At 48.9% G+C, this 17,828-nt stretch overlaps 1 protein-coding gene across 1 annotated transcript in view; it reads left to right on the forward strand.

The window, feature by feature from the left end:
* Positions 1 to 17,828, forward strand: part of LOC144094891 (serine protease 33-like) — a 59,718-nt gene that overhangs the window by 26,895 nt on the left and 14,995 nt on the right. The window lies entirely within an intron of this gene.

The raw sequence follows: 17,828 nt of genomic DNA on the forward strand, positions 1-17,828 counted from the left end.
AGCTAGAGTGGTGCGATGGAATTAAGACCACTCTCAAACTGCCTGCTGAAACACGCTGGGCAGACGTTGTGATGTCACTTGAAGGCCTTCTCAACAACAAAAATCTCAGCAAAAACCAGTGATCACCACTGAACTGGGAGTAAGCAAAGAAATCAGGACAGCAGTATTACACGAAGACCATTTACGGAGGGATTTGCCGAGAAGTTTTTACATGCTGAGCCCGATTGCGCATGCAATTTCTGAAACCTAGTCTGACAGCGCTCGCTTATCAGACGTTCACGAGATATTGCTCAATGTGTCTACAGAAGTGGAAAAGGCCCTCCCTAATTCTACTCTGAGGACAAGCGAGAAAGAAACTACACTGTAAATTCTCTGTGACAGACGCGATTTCATCTTCCGTCCAGCCCATGCAGCGGCAAATTGGCTTGATCTGAGGTGCAGAGGACGCTCTCTAGTTCAAGAAGACGTGCAACACGCCTTTGATTATATCACTCAAGCTGCAGAGGGCCTCGATCTGAGCGTTGGAAAAGTGCTTTGAAATCTCGCCGAATACAGAACCCGCTCAGGCGCCTGGTCCAGGAAGGGGCTCGACGACTCTGCGAACCACGTCTCGCCATCCACATGGTGACAAGGCCTTTGTGCTACCGAGCCTCCGGCACCAGTTGCGTCTCGCCTTCTACAAGTTCCACCCTGCACTGCTTCCTGCGAAAGGAACTGGGCAAGGTTCGGCAGTGTCCACACCAAGAACAGGAATAGGCTCACGGGGCACAGAGTGCAGAAGCTGCTTTTCGTCCGCTCCGAACTAGAGCTTAAAAACTGTGACTTCATGAGTGACGATGGCAATGACTCCAGCAGTGTAATCTGAGCTCATAGCAAGTTCTGAACACATTTATTTGTGTTATTCCTCTTATCCCGTTGTAGTCAGTCAATAAAATACGAAAAAAATGTATATCATTCTTTGTTGGTGCATTTCTGAATACTTTTTTTTTAACTGATGGGCCTGAGACATGTGGTGATAACTGCTACCCACTCGCGACAATACCTTCTTCAAAGTCAGGCACGTAATACGGCACAGTTCCTAATTGATGTTGCAAATAGCATTTTCACATCTAATATCATGCGCGACAATCAACGTCATGAAGCTTATACTATTAATAAAAAACAAATTAGCGCTATATTGTTGCCAATGCCAGAATGTAGTCCCATCTTTCTCTTTTGGGACGAGTTAAATTTGATTTTCAAATAAATAAGCCGTACACAGCGACCACATTGAACTGAATGTTACCCGTATCTGTGGTAAATATTCACTTCCAAAATACTGCCATGTATACCGACGTTCTCATATATAATGCGGGACAGGGCAAAACAGCAAAGCTCAACGGTTCTCACCGTGTTAGTTTCCCGCTGACGACGAACGCAGTGCAAAAGGGGCAATACAAGAACACGGCATACTAAAGCGTCTCAGTCATTTAGGCTCACTTTTAAAATTGTGTCATAGCTAATTGGTACCAAAACTAATTACAGTAAAAGGAGAATGGCATGCTAGCTGTGACCTTTTCAGTTATTCTTTTGACGCAACCGTTTAGCAGCGTTTCATTGTTCAGATGTAAAATCTCAAAATATTTCTGCTGATTGGCACCAGACAGTGTTTTGTTTTGTTTCTTTCTTAATTTTTATGTCTTTGAAGAAAAAACAGAAAAACTGCTTTTTATTCTTCAAAATGCTCTGTTTTCCGATACCTCCCATCCCTACCACTGTGGTTTCCTCCACTGCCGCCACTTCGCACCTCCTGAGAGCGCCTATCAACCCATCCGGGCCACCATAGCGTCGACCACTTCATCGAAGCACAAAAGGCAGTTTCACGCGACATGGGAAAGAGATAACGTACGCTAAAAAGTAGTGTAGTTCACAGTGCGAATCCACCAAACGCTAATCGCTAGTGTATATCCGCGTTAGGTACGCTATTTTTCAAGTTTAGCATATGTGACTCTCGCGTAAGCTATAGTTACCAGCATGCGACGTGCTTTAAAGCAGGTCCCTTTGTGGCACAGTTGCAGCGTTGTTCTTACTGCGTTTTACAACACGTTAATGGGCTGTAAACACCACATGAGGCTTTGCATCTCCTCGTCTGTCGCATAACGGTGTAACTGAGCAATATTTATGCTTAATGCTTATTCCTTGCGACGATTCCAGCAGTCCTTGGCGCAAAAAAAAAACGACAGCAGTTTGTTGAGAGAAATGGTACATGGTTTTGGGTAGCGAAAGTTACACTGGCGACGAACTTGCGATTTCGCTGTGGCGGTTCTCCGAGGAGGCCCAGAGACACACCTTGAGCCGCTGCCTAGCAACCGCCGCAGCTGGGTGGACGCCGCGCGCTCGCTGCGCCATCTGGCATGACGTCACACTGAGCGCCTTGCCGCGGAGGCGCCCTTACGCGCTTAACCGCTAACCAACGTATTCGGTGGCGCTATCTATGGGAGCCACTGAAACCCCCGCACATTCACTGAATAAAACAAAAACCTGTGTCGAGGCTGGGAATCAAATTGGGGCCTTTGGCCACGCTACCGCTCCGCGGAGGCAGAGACGCTACCACACCGGCACGACGGCTCAAGGTTTAATCATGAATAAAGGCGTATCTCGTGAATGCGCGGGTTTAACATAATAACTCTACCGATCCAGAAGTCGCCAGGATTTCGCTACGTATATCCTGGCCTAAAAGAGCTAGGCCATCACCAGTTTTTAAAACTAGATGGCGCCACAGCGCCTGGAGCTAATGCTGCGTCTGTGTTCACGTGCGCAAAACTAAATGCGTAGAAGTGGCCTGGAGTAGAAGGCAGAGCGCATTGCTTGCTTATAGCGTACGCAACGGTATAGAATGCACAAAGCTCCTTAATATCACAACTGAAAACTGAAGTCTCAGGCCACGAGGTCACCACTATGATCGTTTACTATATGCTGCGTCGAAGGCGCTTTTTATGTTCTGAAAAGTCTTCATACAACAACAGCAGTAGCAATCAAGACGCATGCCTTTGCACAAGAAGGAATTTTTTTTTAATTTACAGATGATAAGATGGTCTGATGCGATGAACTACGCAAGCAGAAGGCTCTTTTAAGATTATGGTTATTCATTTGATGCTTTTGCATGTCATGCTTTGCCTTTTCCCGCATCCCATTGCCTGAAAGTTGTGCCAGCTTTTTTCCTTTATGTTGGATTCTTTTATAGCATGCTGACGATTTTATTCCTTGCGCAGCATTTTCGCTTCGTATTACTTCGGCTGGATTTATAGCTCGCTAACGATCTTTAATGCTTTTACATGTGCTGTATTGTACACATTTCGTCTTACTTTTGCGCCGCGTTCGATCAGCCAATGACGTGCGTCGCTTCGAGTCATCAGCTTTCGCGCAATCGCCTTCGGCGCCGCTCTCTTGGTGTCGTCACTTCTCCCAATTATCCGATGCAGCTTTTCACTCTCGTCTAGAGGCGGTTCTCGCGTTCGCCTCTGCGCAACCCGGCCCGCCATGGATAGTGGCTCAGTGGTAAGAGCGCTCGGTTACGGAGCCGGAGTACCCGGGTTCCAACCCAGCCGTGGCGGCCTCGTTTCGATGGAGGCGCAACCCAAAAGACTCCCGTGTGCTTTGTGACGTCCGTACACATTAAAGATCCCCAGGTGGTCGAAGCTATTCCGACCCCAGCACTACGCCACGCTTTGGAGCACAGCCCATACTGCCGGGGAAACTCGCAACGCAGAGCGCTTTCCGCGCTCTGTTTCCCGCACTAAATGGTTTTAATGTTATAGCGTTAAGGCTTAGTAGAACGTACAGTTTGCCGAGTTGGTATAAATTCGTATTGAAGAAAACAGCGCACAAAAGACAGAATACCGGAAGAAAGACAGAATGAGCGCTGACTCGCAGCTAAGGCTTTATTCATAAAATCTAGGGTGTATGAAAAAAAGCAATGACACATGAATTAAAGGCAAATGAGCTCTTGTTTCTTGACAATTATAAAGCGGAAGCTTTACCGCCCTTGTCAAGCCTAGGTCATCGACGCCGCAATTTGACCTTCAAGTGGAGGAGTGTTGGAGGTGTGGCAGCCACGCGACAAACCACGTGTCACTCGCCGCAGCTGCAACCACGTGTCGCCGCCGGGCAGACCGCTGCGCCAACCGCCGCCTTGGCATCTGTGGCCACGTAACTAACCACGTGACTCGTCGTTTAACCATAAGAGGAGCTCGCGCCGTTCTCCCGGCATTTGCATTGCAGTTCCAGCTATGGACGAACGTAGTCGGGCGGAGCCGTCTACGTCGTCGGGAAGAGTTCCACGCTTAGCTGAGCTGAACTACAACCATTTTTCGAACGGCGCACGCACGTTTGTTTTGTTTTCAAATATTGCTATTACTGCAAGTGTCATGCCTTTCCTTCATAGTTTATATACCCAAGGTTGCCTTTGTTCTTTTTTAAAGCGATGTTTATTGCCACAGAAAGTAAAAGGTTATGTGATGGTGGACGACCAGGCTACTTAAATAAATGAAAAGAAAGTTCGCTGATGTAATAAACTCAAGGAGTAAACGATGATACGGTCTCTGTGTCCAAGCGGTATATGAATCAGGACTGTTCGGCGAGAGACCCGATGCCGCCAGTTGCCGAATTCTCGTCGTCTTCATGAGGGAAAAAATTCCTGGTGGTTTAGCTCCGGTTAAACCTAATGTGTGCGTGATAGTGTAGTCACGTCCGTCTCTCGGAAGAAGCGTCCATCTGTTCTTGCTCAGTAGATGCAGAAGCTTCACTTATAGCCTGCCGCTGTCGCCTTTCCGCATCTTGGCGGCGTCGTTTAGCGAGACGTTCTTCTCGCTGCTCCGGCGTCTCGGCCGCGCGCCTGGCCTTCCTCGCTTCTTGGGCTCGCTGCTGACCCGCCTTGTACCATGCTACAACTTCGGGATCTGTCGACGTGGATTCACAGAGCCTATACTGCTGTCGTACTGAGTATGTGCGCTGATATTCCGTCTCTTCTCTCGTCGCGCATCTCACTAGGGAGCGCTTCGCACCCACTGTTTATATGCAGCCGACCAACGATGCGTGGTACGAGCTTTACAGCGCATGCGCGGCTATGACGTCACGCACGGCGGAGGAGCCGGAAGCGGCTCCGGCGCAGCGGAGAAGCCGGGGAGGCGACGGCGGTCCACCTGTGACGTCATGCGCGGTGCAGCTGTTGCTGGGCGCATTCGCAGTAGAGGGCTGTGGCAGGCTCGGCGAAATCGGCTTTACATGGCGTAGTGGAGCTATCGCTTCAAAATCCCCGGACAAGCAACCTAGTTGGGCACGTAGGTCACGTGACCTTGTAGCATCATTATAGCGTCTTTTAGAAAACTGGGCACTGTGACAGGTGGAAGTTAAATTAATTATTGGTCAACAGAGGTTTCCCAGAAGGGGCAACCTGGGTCGCAACAGTCGCATGCACCTATGACTGCACCTGCCATGGCAGGGCCATCGCTTAACCACTGCAGCACTAGGACAGCCAGTGCTGCACCCAGGACAGGTATGACGACTCCTAGGGATCTATGAATGTAAATTCCGCATATACGGGCGTTCTTTCTTTTTATTTCTATATTTATTTCATTTTGTGAGTACACAGACTGCAAATCGGGGAAGAGCAATCTAAAGGCGTCTTACAACACCTGAGAGAGAGAAAGGCCTGAAACGATATATGGACATTAAACCCACTAGACCAGTAGTAGTAGTAGACCTTTATACGGCCATAATTTACAGGTCGAGCATGGGGACTGCCTGGGCGACCAGACGTCGCTGTTCTCCCCCTTCAGCGCCAAGCCAGTCGAGCCGGGTGGTGATGGATAGAGAAGGGAGGGGATAGGAACCCGACGTCCGAGCAGCCGGGCAGTAGAAGAGGCCAGGTCTGCATAGATACAGGGACAGTTGGGACAGGAAGCGTCCGATCGGTAGCGATAGAGAGAGAGGCGAGAGGGGATGATAAGAGAATTCATTTGGATGTGCTGAAGAAGGCAAGTCTCCGGCACAGTGAGTGATAAGGGGGAGAGTAAAGTCGTTTGTCAAGGCAGAGCTTGAGATAGACCTCTTTTATGGTGCGGCGCAGGGTGAGTCTTCCACCGTCCTCCCAGGGCTTCGGCCAGGGGATCAACGGCGCCCGGTAAAGAGTTTCGCGGGTGAGCTGATGGGCGAGCTCACTGCCATCTATCCCTGAGTGCCCAGGGACCCAGCGGGGGAAAACGTTGGAAGGCTGTAGTGCGGAGACCGCTCATTCGACCTCCTGCTGCAGTGAAGGGGGCGGGGTGCGCTTCTGTATGTGGCAAACAGCGGTAGTAGAGTCTGAATGAAGTGCGTACTCTGGAGAGAGGGAAGGAGGCCAAATGACAGGAGCGCATGCCCAATGGTGAGGACCTCGAAGGACAGTGCATCTGGAGGGCGCATGCACTGCCTGCTGGTGTATGTTTCTGGTCCAGGGAGGTGTGGATGATAAGGGCATAGCCACAGGAGCCTCGAGGAGCCACGAAAAAGGCGTCCATATCATGATATCATGGTGCTGCGCGGCCCCATGACGACGGCCGCCGTGCAGGTCGGAGGACATTTTGGTCGGGAGAGGGAGGATACGAAGATTGGGAGCCAGGGTGGGAATAGGAGAGGTAAAGGTGGAGATGGGAATGGGAGACATACCCGCCTGAGCCAATAACCACTGACCTTGACGGGTAAGGGAAAGCCGGGCAAGCTGCGAGTCATTGTGGGGAGTCAGAAGAGAACGGAGAGGATGGAAGAGGCCTGTGGCAAAGAGCTTTGCGGTAGAGGTAGTGATAGGGAGGTTGAGAGCTGCCTTGTAGAGGCCCACAAGTGTAGTCTCGAGCTGAGTCTGTGTGAACGAAACACACCATACAAAGTACAGGACCTTGTTCAGGGCGAGCGCGTGGGCAACGCAGCACGCATGGGCTTCGTGGAGACCCGAGCGCCAAGCGACCACGCGCCGCATGAGAGGAGTTACAGAATGGCAGGTGGTGACAGCCTGGTGGAGGGCTTGCGCATTCTTGGCCGCATGCAAGCGGAAGCCAAGAACTTTGCACTGGGTGACGACAGGAATGGGACAGCGAGAAAGTTGGAGGGAGACAAAATGGTTGTGCGAGCGCTGGTACTAGGAATGGTTGAGAAGGAGAAGCTCGCATCTTTCCGGATCAGGAGAGAGACCGGCGGTGGTGAGAAAATAGTTGATTAGATCTATGCCACGTTGTCCTGTACGTGACCCACTAGAGCAATCGCATCATACTCTTAAAGTGTCTTTTCTCCCTCTGACCGGCTGGTTTACTGTTCCGCAGAACGATCGGTCCAGGAGGGCGAAAGTTGTCCTTCGTGAGATCTAACAGGCTCACTGAATTTGTGTGAAACTTGGCCTTGAGGGCGACCTTGGCAAAAACATAAATATATCTTGCCACCACTGGCATTCGAACATGCGGGGCGCGAATAGCTTCTCAAATTCAATTTATTTCCGTGGACAGAATCAACGGAGGAGGCTGGAACAAAAAGTGAAGCAAGTTCACTTGATTGCGATCGAGCCCCCTTTTTTATGGCATACAGTAAAGAGAGGTTAGTATTTCAATAAAACATTCACACTTGCATTTTACAGTATAATGCGAACAGTGTACACAACAGCAGAATAGAATACTACAGAGAAGATAAATAATAGGAAATATGTCTTAAAATGTTTCATGCAGAATTTATACAATTCTATATTAAGTACAGCAAATGTAAAGTAAAGAACGAAGAACAATTTCTTAATCACAAGATGATGTATATACACATAGTCATAAGGGCAATCGGTTAACATAAAAACATGGAGAATAAGCATTAGGGCAGTGTAATCAGACTCAGCTGTCCGATACTTGTTCAGACATAACAAGCTTTATCTCATAGATGTTAGTGTGGCTATTGTAAATTCGATGGTATTCAAGTTTGTTTAGCAATGTTGGTAGGGAATAACGTAGCATTTGTTGACCAAAACATGCCCATGAGTAAGGGATTTTCCAAGTATCGAAAAAACGTGCATCACGTACACATAATGACCTTGTTAATTGTTCTATAGATTTTAGTTCTTGCTGATTGTGGCGAAGTTGTTGGTTATATCTTCTTTACAATGTAAATAAATATAAATAATGTCCACTTGTTACATTGAACCGGATAAAGTAGTCACCTATGTGGGCTTGCGGGTCGACCCCGGTGATATGACGAATGGATTTCTTTTGGAGTATATGCAAGTGATTTAGATTAGTAAGGGTGGTTTTTCCCTAAAGAAGAAAGCAATAATTCATGTGTGAAAAGAATCAAAGAATTGTATCTGTGCAGTTTAACAGCTTCTGGTAAGTATGAGCGGAAGTTTGAGAAAATTCCGGCTGATTTGGATATTTTTGTCAAAATATAATTAACAAGAGCGTCCCAAGACATATTTTCGTGTAGGTATACTCCAAGTATATTAATTCTGTCGCCTATTTCTATTTGTTCAGATCCTAATCTCATATTTAAGGTGTGAAGTATCTTGGATTGCCTTGGAGTGAAGACGACAGCTTTCGTTTTGTTCGTCTTAATTTCTAGGGAGTTCCCTGCGCTCCGATAATAGATGTCTTGAAGCACTTTGTTAATATCAGCCTCTAATGACTTCAGTTTACGGTCGCTAAATAAAGGGGTAGTGTCATCTGAATAGGATATGTAATGTACAACGGAGCTAATGGCAGTAATGTCATTTGCCTATAGGTTAAATAATAGTGGCCCAAGAATGCTTCCTTGAGGTACGCCGGCTTTGACAGGTCTTGTGATGACAAGCTGTCACCTATTGAGACGCTTTGCATTCGATATTGGAGATAGGAAGTTATGAGTGCTAGATGTGTTCCTCTCACTTCAAGTTTCTTTAACAGTGAGACCTGATTAAGCCCATCAAAAACTTTGGAGTAATCAATGTATATATAAACTACTGTTTGTTTCTCTTCAAATGCATTGCCCACTGTAGCAGAGCCTTATGCTATCTCCGCAGTCGATCACGCCTCGCGGTAAACTGGAAAACACACTCGCGCTGTGTATTATGCAACGCCCTCTTCATCAACTAATCAACCCAGCAAAGCGAAGCCATGAGCCAACCAGACTAAGCACATGCTTGCCCACCTAAACTCGCTATTACTACGTTAAAACCTTGCCACCTTTTTCCCCTTCTGTAGAAAAGAAGAGCAAATAGGAAGCGACCGTGACGTCAGGTCACTGACCTGCCACCTGCCGCAAAGACAGGAGAACAAGGAGAAGACGACTCAGGGAGAACGCTTTCACTCGCGTCTATGCTCGCGGACGGCGATGCAGCAGAATCTCATCGGGGGTGTCACGTGACTAGCGCAACGGAAAACGCGTATAGTGTGGACGTCACAGTCCGCGGAGCTGCAAGGCGACGGCGCCGTTAACGCAGTACTGCTGCGGGAAGTTTCCCGCTAGTGTGAGCGGGGCTGCAGGCGCCCGTTCTCGCTTTGAGCGACGTGCCTCGATGTAACCGAGCACGGAGCGCGGCAGAGGAGGAAAGATGGTGACAGCGAAGGGAGTGCGAGGAGAGAAGCGGAGTTGAAGGGTACGACGGTAGCGTCGTTGCGTGAAGGCAACGGAGTAGTGCGTGGCGCCTTCTGCTGGCTGATGACGTCGTCGGTAACAAGAGTCCTAAACCTTTAGCATAGTGAGGTGCACGATCCGCTATCGTGAGCCGCTTCCGTGAGGCTCCACTGCGCGTGCGCAGAACGCCCTCAGGACGCCAGATGGCGCCACGCGCTTGTGAGCTGCTTGCGCACCTGCCGGGTCGGAAGCAAGCGGCAAAAGCAAAAAGGAGGCAATAAAATATAGTGTGAGCGTTGTGTTTTTGAGCACCCACAAAAATTTCGTTATTATTGTTGTGTAATCGTCGCGGCTAGAGCGATAGCGGCGGCGCGACGATCGTGAGAGCTGGCTATAAGAAAAGCCGCGCTGTTCGGCCACCGGGGGGGATTCCACTACAAGCTGTGATGGAATAAACCACGTTCGGTTTTCCGCCCACCTGGCCTTCGGTTGCTGTCCCCGACAAACACGACAATTATATTCCCGTATCTCTGCGAAGACCACAAGAAAAAATTGTAAAGTCAAGCACCAAACAATTTTTACCAAATGTACTACCAACGTTGTTTACTCGTTCAACATATCATGTAGTAAGCTCTATATCGGCTAGACTGGCCAATGCATTAATGACCGGTTAAGACAACACAGCACATCACTGCTACTGGATAAAACGACCAATCTCCGAAAAACTTGTAAAAAATTTCAAAACTGTACTCCCTAGTTCAGCAGTGTAAAAATCATCGACCGGGGCAAAACGCAGATAGAACGTGAAATCTTAGTAGTTTTTAAAATAAGAAAGTCGGGCAGTGATTGCGTCAGCGATACGTCAATCGAATTTTCTTCTAACGAATACCGATTCATGAATGGGACATAATCTTCACGTGCACGACAGAAGTATGTTTAATGACTGACTTTTCCTTTTATTTTGTTTAGTTTCCTTTTATCCGCGTTATCTGCTCACGCGCATGTGTGCCCTGCTCTGCTGGATTCTTTGATCAAGTAAAATTTTCAATTGTGTCTCTAGCGTCGCCCTTGTGAATTAATTCCTTCTCTTTTGTACGCCTCCTGTTCCGCTGGTTTCTCCACATGGTACCATGCACCAACTTGCCCAACAAGCTACATTTCTACAATTCAAAGCAGCGCGTATCCAGTGGTGGCCCGCGGAAGCTGGTCACTGTAACAGGTCGCGCTATGCTATTACTGTGATGTAGGCGTCGCTCGCGAGAGATGCGCCAAAACAGCGCGCCGCTCGTACGCCCGAGGCAAAACTCATCGGCGGCGAAACGATGAGCGCGCTGCTCAAATCGAACCCCAGAGCTGCCTCCGTTTGAAAATCCGTGTTCCGTGTTATACGTGCTTCCCTACCCTTCGAGTCCAGGGGCAGCGGCGATCAAAAAATACCAATGCCGAGTAGCGTAATCGTCGGCTAATTTTCCTATCTTTCGAGCCACTGCGGTGGCTCAGTGGTTCTCGGCTGCTGGCGCGAAAGAGCCTGGTGTGAGGAGGAGGAGGAGGTAAACTTTATTAAAGAAAAGGTCTTTGGCGCGGGTTGGGGTGACGTTCCCCTCCCCGCGGTGGGCACCTCTTCTAGGCCGGACGCCAGGTGGCCGACCGACGATGTCGCTCGGCGACCTCTTCGGCCCGCTCCGTGACTCGGAGTTGAACCTCCGGGTCCGAGCTGAGCAGCGCGGCCTCCCACTGCGATTGGGTAGAGAGCTGCAGACTGTTCGACGGCTTGTCTTGAGGACATGAGTATAGGATGTGGGGTGTGTCTGCCTTATGGTGCCCACAGAGAGAACAGATGGGGCTGAACTGCTCTTGGAACCATATGGAGTACATGTACGGAATAAAGAAAGTGTTTGTTTGGAGCTGCCGCCAACTGAGTTGTTGTGTTTTACTTAGAGATCTGTGCGGGTCTGGGAAGATTTGTCTTTCTTTCTTGAAGTGGGTAGTAATTTCTTTGTAGGTCGTCATTCGGTCCTTGGCCGACCTGAGCTCGGGGTAACGCACCTCCCGGTTAACTACGAAGAATCCTCGGGCAAATTGGTGCGCCGCCTCGTTTCCAGGATGGCCCGAATGGGCGGGGACCCAGATCAATGTGATCTGGCGGGTATTGGAGATTTTTTGTAATATATTGATGGCTGCTGAGTGGGCCCTTCCTTTGCAAGAATTTCGAATTGCGGTTTTAGAGTCACTGATGATGTATTTGGCAGTGGTGGAGGTAATTGCTAAAGCTATGGCAGCTTCTTCGGCCTCCTCCGGAAATTTCGTTTTATCGATCGTCGCCGATACGACGGGAGAACCTCGATGATCGACAACTGCAGGGAAAAGGCGTCTCTGTCCGCATGTTCTGCCACGTCCACATGCGCCGTGTCTTTCTGAACTGAAAATCTTTCGTTCGTGAAGTTTTTGTGCCCTAGCCTTTCTTCTGTCTGTATCATAGTGTGGATGCATGTTTTTGGGCAAAGGATGGACTATTAAGTGTTCGTGCACGAGTCTTGGAATTGGCAAGGTGTGTGCACGGATTCCTTCATATTTTATTCCTGCCTTCTTTAGGATGAAACGTCCCGTTTCAGTGCCTGATAGCCTATTGTATTGTGCGGTGAGGTATGCTTCCATCATTTCCGCTAAGGTGTTATGAATTCCTAACTGTATTAGTTTTTCATTTGGGGTATGACGAGAGAGGTTCAGCACATTTTTGTATGATTGTCGAATTAGAGAATCCACTTCGTCCCTTTCTCTGACAGTGAGGGTGACGTATGGTGTGGAGTAGATGACTCTGCTAAGAACGAAGGCCTGGATTAGTTTCCTGGTCTCGGCTTCTTTAACTCCTCCTCGCCTATTCGCGATGCGTCTGATGAAGAAGGAGGTTTGGTTGACGGTGTTTCTCAGCTTCTTAATTAGTGTGTCGTTTTTTCGGTTTGACTGTATCAGCATTCCCAAGATTCTTAGTGTTTCCACTTCTGGGATGGCTGCCCCTTCCGCGTATATCTTGATCTCAGGCGCTTTTTTTTTTTGACGCTTTGGGTGTAGGATGAGGAGTTCAGATTTTTGGGGGGAATACGCAAGTCCCGCGGCTTGTGCCTCCTCTACTACTACATCTGCCGCTTGTTGTAGCGTATTTTGTATCGTGCCGATACTCTCCTTGGTTGTCCAAAGGGTGATATCGTCCGCGTACAAGAAGTGTTCTAGGTCTGGAATTTTGGCGAGTTCGCGTGCCATTTTGATGAGGGTTATATTGAATAAAAATGGGGAGAGGACCGATCCTTGCGGCGTTCCTCTGTCTCCTAAAGTGAAGGTGTCGGATTTGATTGTGCCAATTGGAATTTTAGCCGTTCTATCGGAGAGAAAGTCCTTGATGTAGTTAAACGTTCTTTCGCCTACATTCAACGGTGAAAGAGAATCTAGGATTGCTTTGTGTTTGACGGTATCAAATGCTTTGGTTAAATCTAGAGCTAGTATTGCCCTTGTTCTCCTTTCTTGCTCCTGAGATAGGACCTCGTTTGCTAGTCTGAGCATCGTATCCTGTGTTGATAAATATGGTCTAAAGCCGACCATAGTGTTTGGATATAAATTCTCTTTGTGCATGTGGGACTGCAGTCTGTCGAGTATGACGTGCTCAATCATTTTTCCTAAGCAAGAAGTAAGCGAAATAGGTCTGAGATTTTCGAGCGCGAGCTTTCTGCCCGGTTTTAGAGTGAATTTAACGATGGCGTGTTTCCAAGACGCTGGAACTTTTCCTTCCCTCCAACATTCGTTCGCAAAGTCCGTGAGGGCTGTGATGGAAGCGTCGTCTAGGTTTCTGAGTGTCTTATTGTTAATGCAGTCCTCTCCCGGAGCGGATGTCGTGCGTATCTTAAGGAGGGCTGCTCTTATTTCCGCCATCGTTATCTCAGCGTCCAGGATGGGGTTAGGTTGTCCTTTATAATCGGGTAGGGACTGCGTCTCTCGGGTTGTGCAGAAGTATTTCTGCTGGAGCGTGTTTATAATATCTTGATCCGTGCCTGGGTCTGTATTTAGAATTTTGGTGATTTCCTTTTGAGTCGTAGCTTTGTTCGATTCCGGATCAAGGAGATGCCGCAGAAGATTCCACGTCTCTCTCGTGCCTAGATTGCCATTTATATTTTCGCAGATATGGTTCCACTGCTGTCTCGCGAGTTCTGCGGAGTGGTGTTGAATTTCTTCCGTGAGTGTGACTATCCTATTTCTAAGCTTTTTGTTGTATTTTTGCTTAAGCCATCTTTTTTCCAGGCTTTGCCTTGCCTCCCACATGTGTGTGAGGCGGCTGTCAATCATACTTACGCCTAGGTCATGCACTACGTCTTTAGTGGCCTTTCCCACGTCTGATAGGAGGGTTTGTGTCCACTCTGCTAGGTCTGTGATCGGTTCCTGATTTTGTTCACGCATCGTCCTCAATTTGTCCCAGTCAGTGATTGTTTTTTCTGGGTTGGGGTTTGAGATTGCCAATGACGATTTTTGACATTATGATATAATGGTCACTTCCCAGATTTTGTCTTGTGTTGCTCCAGCTTAATTCTGGGAGATTTTTGCCCATCGTGAGGTCCGGGCACGTGTCCCTGTTCACGCTGTTGCCTATCTTTGTAGGCTGCATGGGGTCCGTATATTGGGTTAGCCCTCTTTAATGGATAAAATTCATTAGGGCCGTGCCTTTCCTGGATATTGTTGCGTGTCCCCATTGCACGTGTTGAGCTTTGAAGTCGCCCACAATTAGGATTGGTTTTTGGCCTGCAATTTGTAGGGCTTTGAGTATAGCGCCTTTCGCTGCTCCAGCCTGTGCCCTGGGGTGGCTGTATGCGTTAAGTATGAACAGAGAAGAGGAGTTTCTTTTGCTAAGTAGAATTTCGATTAATATAAAATCGAGCTCTACGTCTTCAATCTCGTGGTTAACCACGGTAAGGTATCTATGTACCATTGTAGTGCTTAATGGCTGTTCTGCGATGTGACATGGCAGAACTGTCCGGTACCCTGGCAGTTTTAGTCGAGACATTCTGGGTTCTTGGATCGCAATTACGTCAGGTTTTTCGGAGTGCGATTGAATGTGTAACTGCAGATGTGCTTTTTTGTTGCGCATAGACCTGCAGTTCCACTGCCAAATTGTCATGGTTTTAGGATTGGCCATTTTGCTGGAATTGATCGATTGGCGCCCCTTGAGCTGACGGGGGAAGGCGACGTAAAATTTCCTGTAAAACGGTGTCGAGTACTCCAAACTTGTGATTTACATCCTGTATGTGTTGTTCGAGGCTTTGTGTTAAATTGTCAACTCTTTGGGTTAGATTATCGAGTTTCTGGCTGTGCTCTTCCACTTTTTGTTCGAGTTCTCGGACTCTATCTTCCAGTGAGGTATTTCTTACGTCAGCTACTGCTCGTTTTTTGCGAGGTGTTTCTTCCTTGCTTACTACGCTTACTGGTGTTTCGACTGATGCGGCCACAGTAGTTTCCATTTCTATGACCTCCGGCATTGGGAGTGGTTTTGGAAGAGGGTCCTTAGATTTTGCAGGGCTTTTAGTTTACTATTTTCCTGTTCCAAGTGTTTAATGCGGTCCGTGAGCATTTGAATGTGGCGGAGTGCCTGATCGAGTTTAGACTGTAATGACTGCAGCTTCGTCCCCTTTCCGTGAGAGGCCACTCCCGCCCAGCTCACCTGTTTCGGTCCGGGACTCTTGAGTCCGGCTGCTGGTGCTGTTGCCACCTCCGCTGCGGCTGCTGCTGCGTCCGCTGTCCAAGGACTGGAAGGAGCTCGAGCGGTCCTTCCTTCGGGTGGGTGGTGGGTCGTCGCAGGTCCGGGATTTGGATCTTGACTGGTGCTCCGATGTTTTCGTTTGGGGTCGTTGAAATCGTTTCTTGCAACTCTTATCGCCTGTGCGGTGCCCTCCTCCGCAGACAATGCAAACTGGATCGCAGATTTCTTCCTTTAGGTGCTGGTTGCCGCAGTACGGGCACCGTTGTTGCGGTGGCTCCGGACATACGTCTCTTCTAAGTCCGACTCTTCTGCAGTTCGTGCACGCCTCTACTTTCGGAATGAAGGGTAGACTGGGTACAGGACTCCGAAGTAGACGATGCTATCTGGTAGTTCGTCCGCGTCGAAGTGGAGCAGAAGGGACTTCGATGTTCTTCCCATGGTTCGTGCTTGTACGATGTCAGGGTTTCTTTTGCGGAATTCTGTCATCATTTCTTGGGGAGTTTCGCCATAGTAAGCCCGATAGATGATGCCTTGCAGGGCCCTGTCCGGAGGGGCGATGTACGACGTCATGACGACGTCTTTGCCTTCTAACTTGATTTGCTTGACTGCGACGTAGCGTAGTGCGTTTGCCTGCGCCGGCGTCGATATGGTGAAAACATTTTTTGCAGAATTTGTTCGAGATTGGTCTTTATCAGCCTCGGTCGCGGTGATGCCGCTCGCTGTCGCGATCGCGTGCCTGATAGGCTTCTCGGTGTAGCGCGTGAAGTCGACGCCACCCGTTGGTCTGTAGATGATTTTATAGTCCTCCTCCTGGAGTCGGGGAAGCGGTTTCTTAGGATGCAGTGGAGGGAGAGGTTGCGCCTGCGGCTTCTCGGTCTGCTTATTTGGCTTCTGAGCTGTTGATGACTCAGCTTTGGGGTTCTTATTGCGGTAGGAAACAATCGTTTTCAAATCGGTCGTATTGAATTCGACTGGGGAGGCGTTAGTCCCAACTACTGCGTACTCCATGACTGCCGCCGAGGCGTTCGCGCCGCGCTAGGCCTGGCGTTCGGGTAAGTTAGAGCGCCGGGGCGACGCTGGCTTGAGACCGTCGGAGCTCGGTCGCCCGAGCTCCGATTTGCTTAAAAGAGGTCTTGAAAGGTGCCTTATACACTCGCGCTTCTTGTCCGTGTGTCGGAGTCGGCGTATCCTGGTGCTTTCCTTTGCAGCAGGTGCTCGAACACGGAGCCCAAACGAAGCACATGCGTCGCCGTTGGCCCCCTAGCGGGCAAACAAGAGCCTGGTGTAAGTCCTGCCGCGACGGGCGTATTTGAATGGAGTCGAAATGCTAGAGGTCTGTGTTCTGTGCGATGTCAGTACACTTTAAAGAAGCCCAGGTGGTCGAAATTTCAGGAACCCTCCACTACAGCGTCTCCATAGCCTCTGTTGCTTTGAGACGTTAAACCGCATAAACCTTTCCCCTTTCATTCCTGTCATCCTCCCTTCCGTCGTGATGCGGTTCAAGTGTCCACCGACAAGTAAGAAACCTACTGCGCCTTTCATTCCTTCAAAACAACTTTTTTTCTTTCCGCTCAAACCCGATCGCGGCGGCCGCGTGTCAATGGCGGCGAAAGTAAAAAGCACCGTCCTCTGCGATGTCAGTGCACGTTACCCATATGGTCGAAATTATTAGGCGATTGCAAAAGGCTGTCCTCGGCTCGTTCGGCGGCTTGCGATATGTCGCACTCGGTCGGGGAGGGTAATAAATAAAACTGAACAAGGTGCTAGCGGGATTCGAGCCCACACCGGCGCGAACTGATCAGCTTCGCTGGCCGCTGCATTACACCTGTATCTCATCGCCGCTTTATTTTTCTTATTACCGGTCTTTTACCTAACAGGACAAAGCACTGAAAAGGGATTTACACGAAAAGAAGGACTTACGGGGATGTGACAATTTACCTGAAAGGCTAGCTTCTGGATGTTAAAATTCCTTCAGCGCCAACAAGGGCTCTGACATTGACAGCCGGTCTGGTACATGATCACAACTATTTGTGCCTCAACAAAACACAGCGTCCTTTCCGAAAAATGCATGCTGGTAGGCTGTGCATTCAGGTCGCAGTAAAACCACCCATGCAGGAGCACCAAAAACCAGTTGACGAGGTGACACAAAAAAAAAAATCATGTCCAGCCTAAGTGACCCCCTACCAGGGTGTGCAAGTGGCAGTGGCTTCACTCATCAACAAGCTCAGGAGTGAAATAAGAGCGCAACCATCAGTCGCGAAAAGTGCATTGAGGACGCAGAGGAAATCGCACAGCGCTAGATAAAAAACAAGGAAAACACTGGCTGGAGTTCAGCGTGGTTTGAACGTAATTATGCAAGCAAAATCTGTGTGAAAGACGGTCTCCGCTGACACAAATCAAATGTCAAGGTCAACGTTAAAGGTCGAGTTTCGATGGAGGTGAAATTCTACAGGCCAGTGCGCGCGCGCGCGCGCGCGTGTGTGTGTGTGTGTGTGTGTGT

This window comes from Amblyomma americanum, chromosome 6, assembly GCF_052857255.1.
Source record: "Amblyomma americanum isolate KBUSLIRL-KWMA chromosome 6, ASM5285725v1, whole genome shotgun sequence".
Taxonomy (NCBI): domain Eukaryota; kingdom Metazoa; phylum Arthropoda; class Arachnida; order Ixodida; family Ixodidae; genus Amblyomma; species Amblyomma americanum.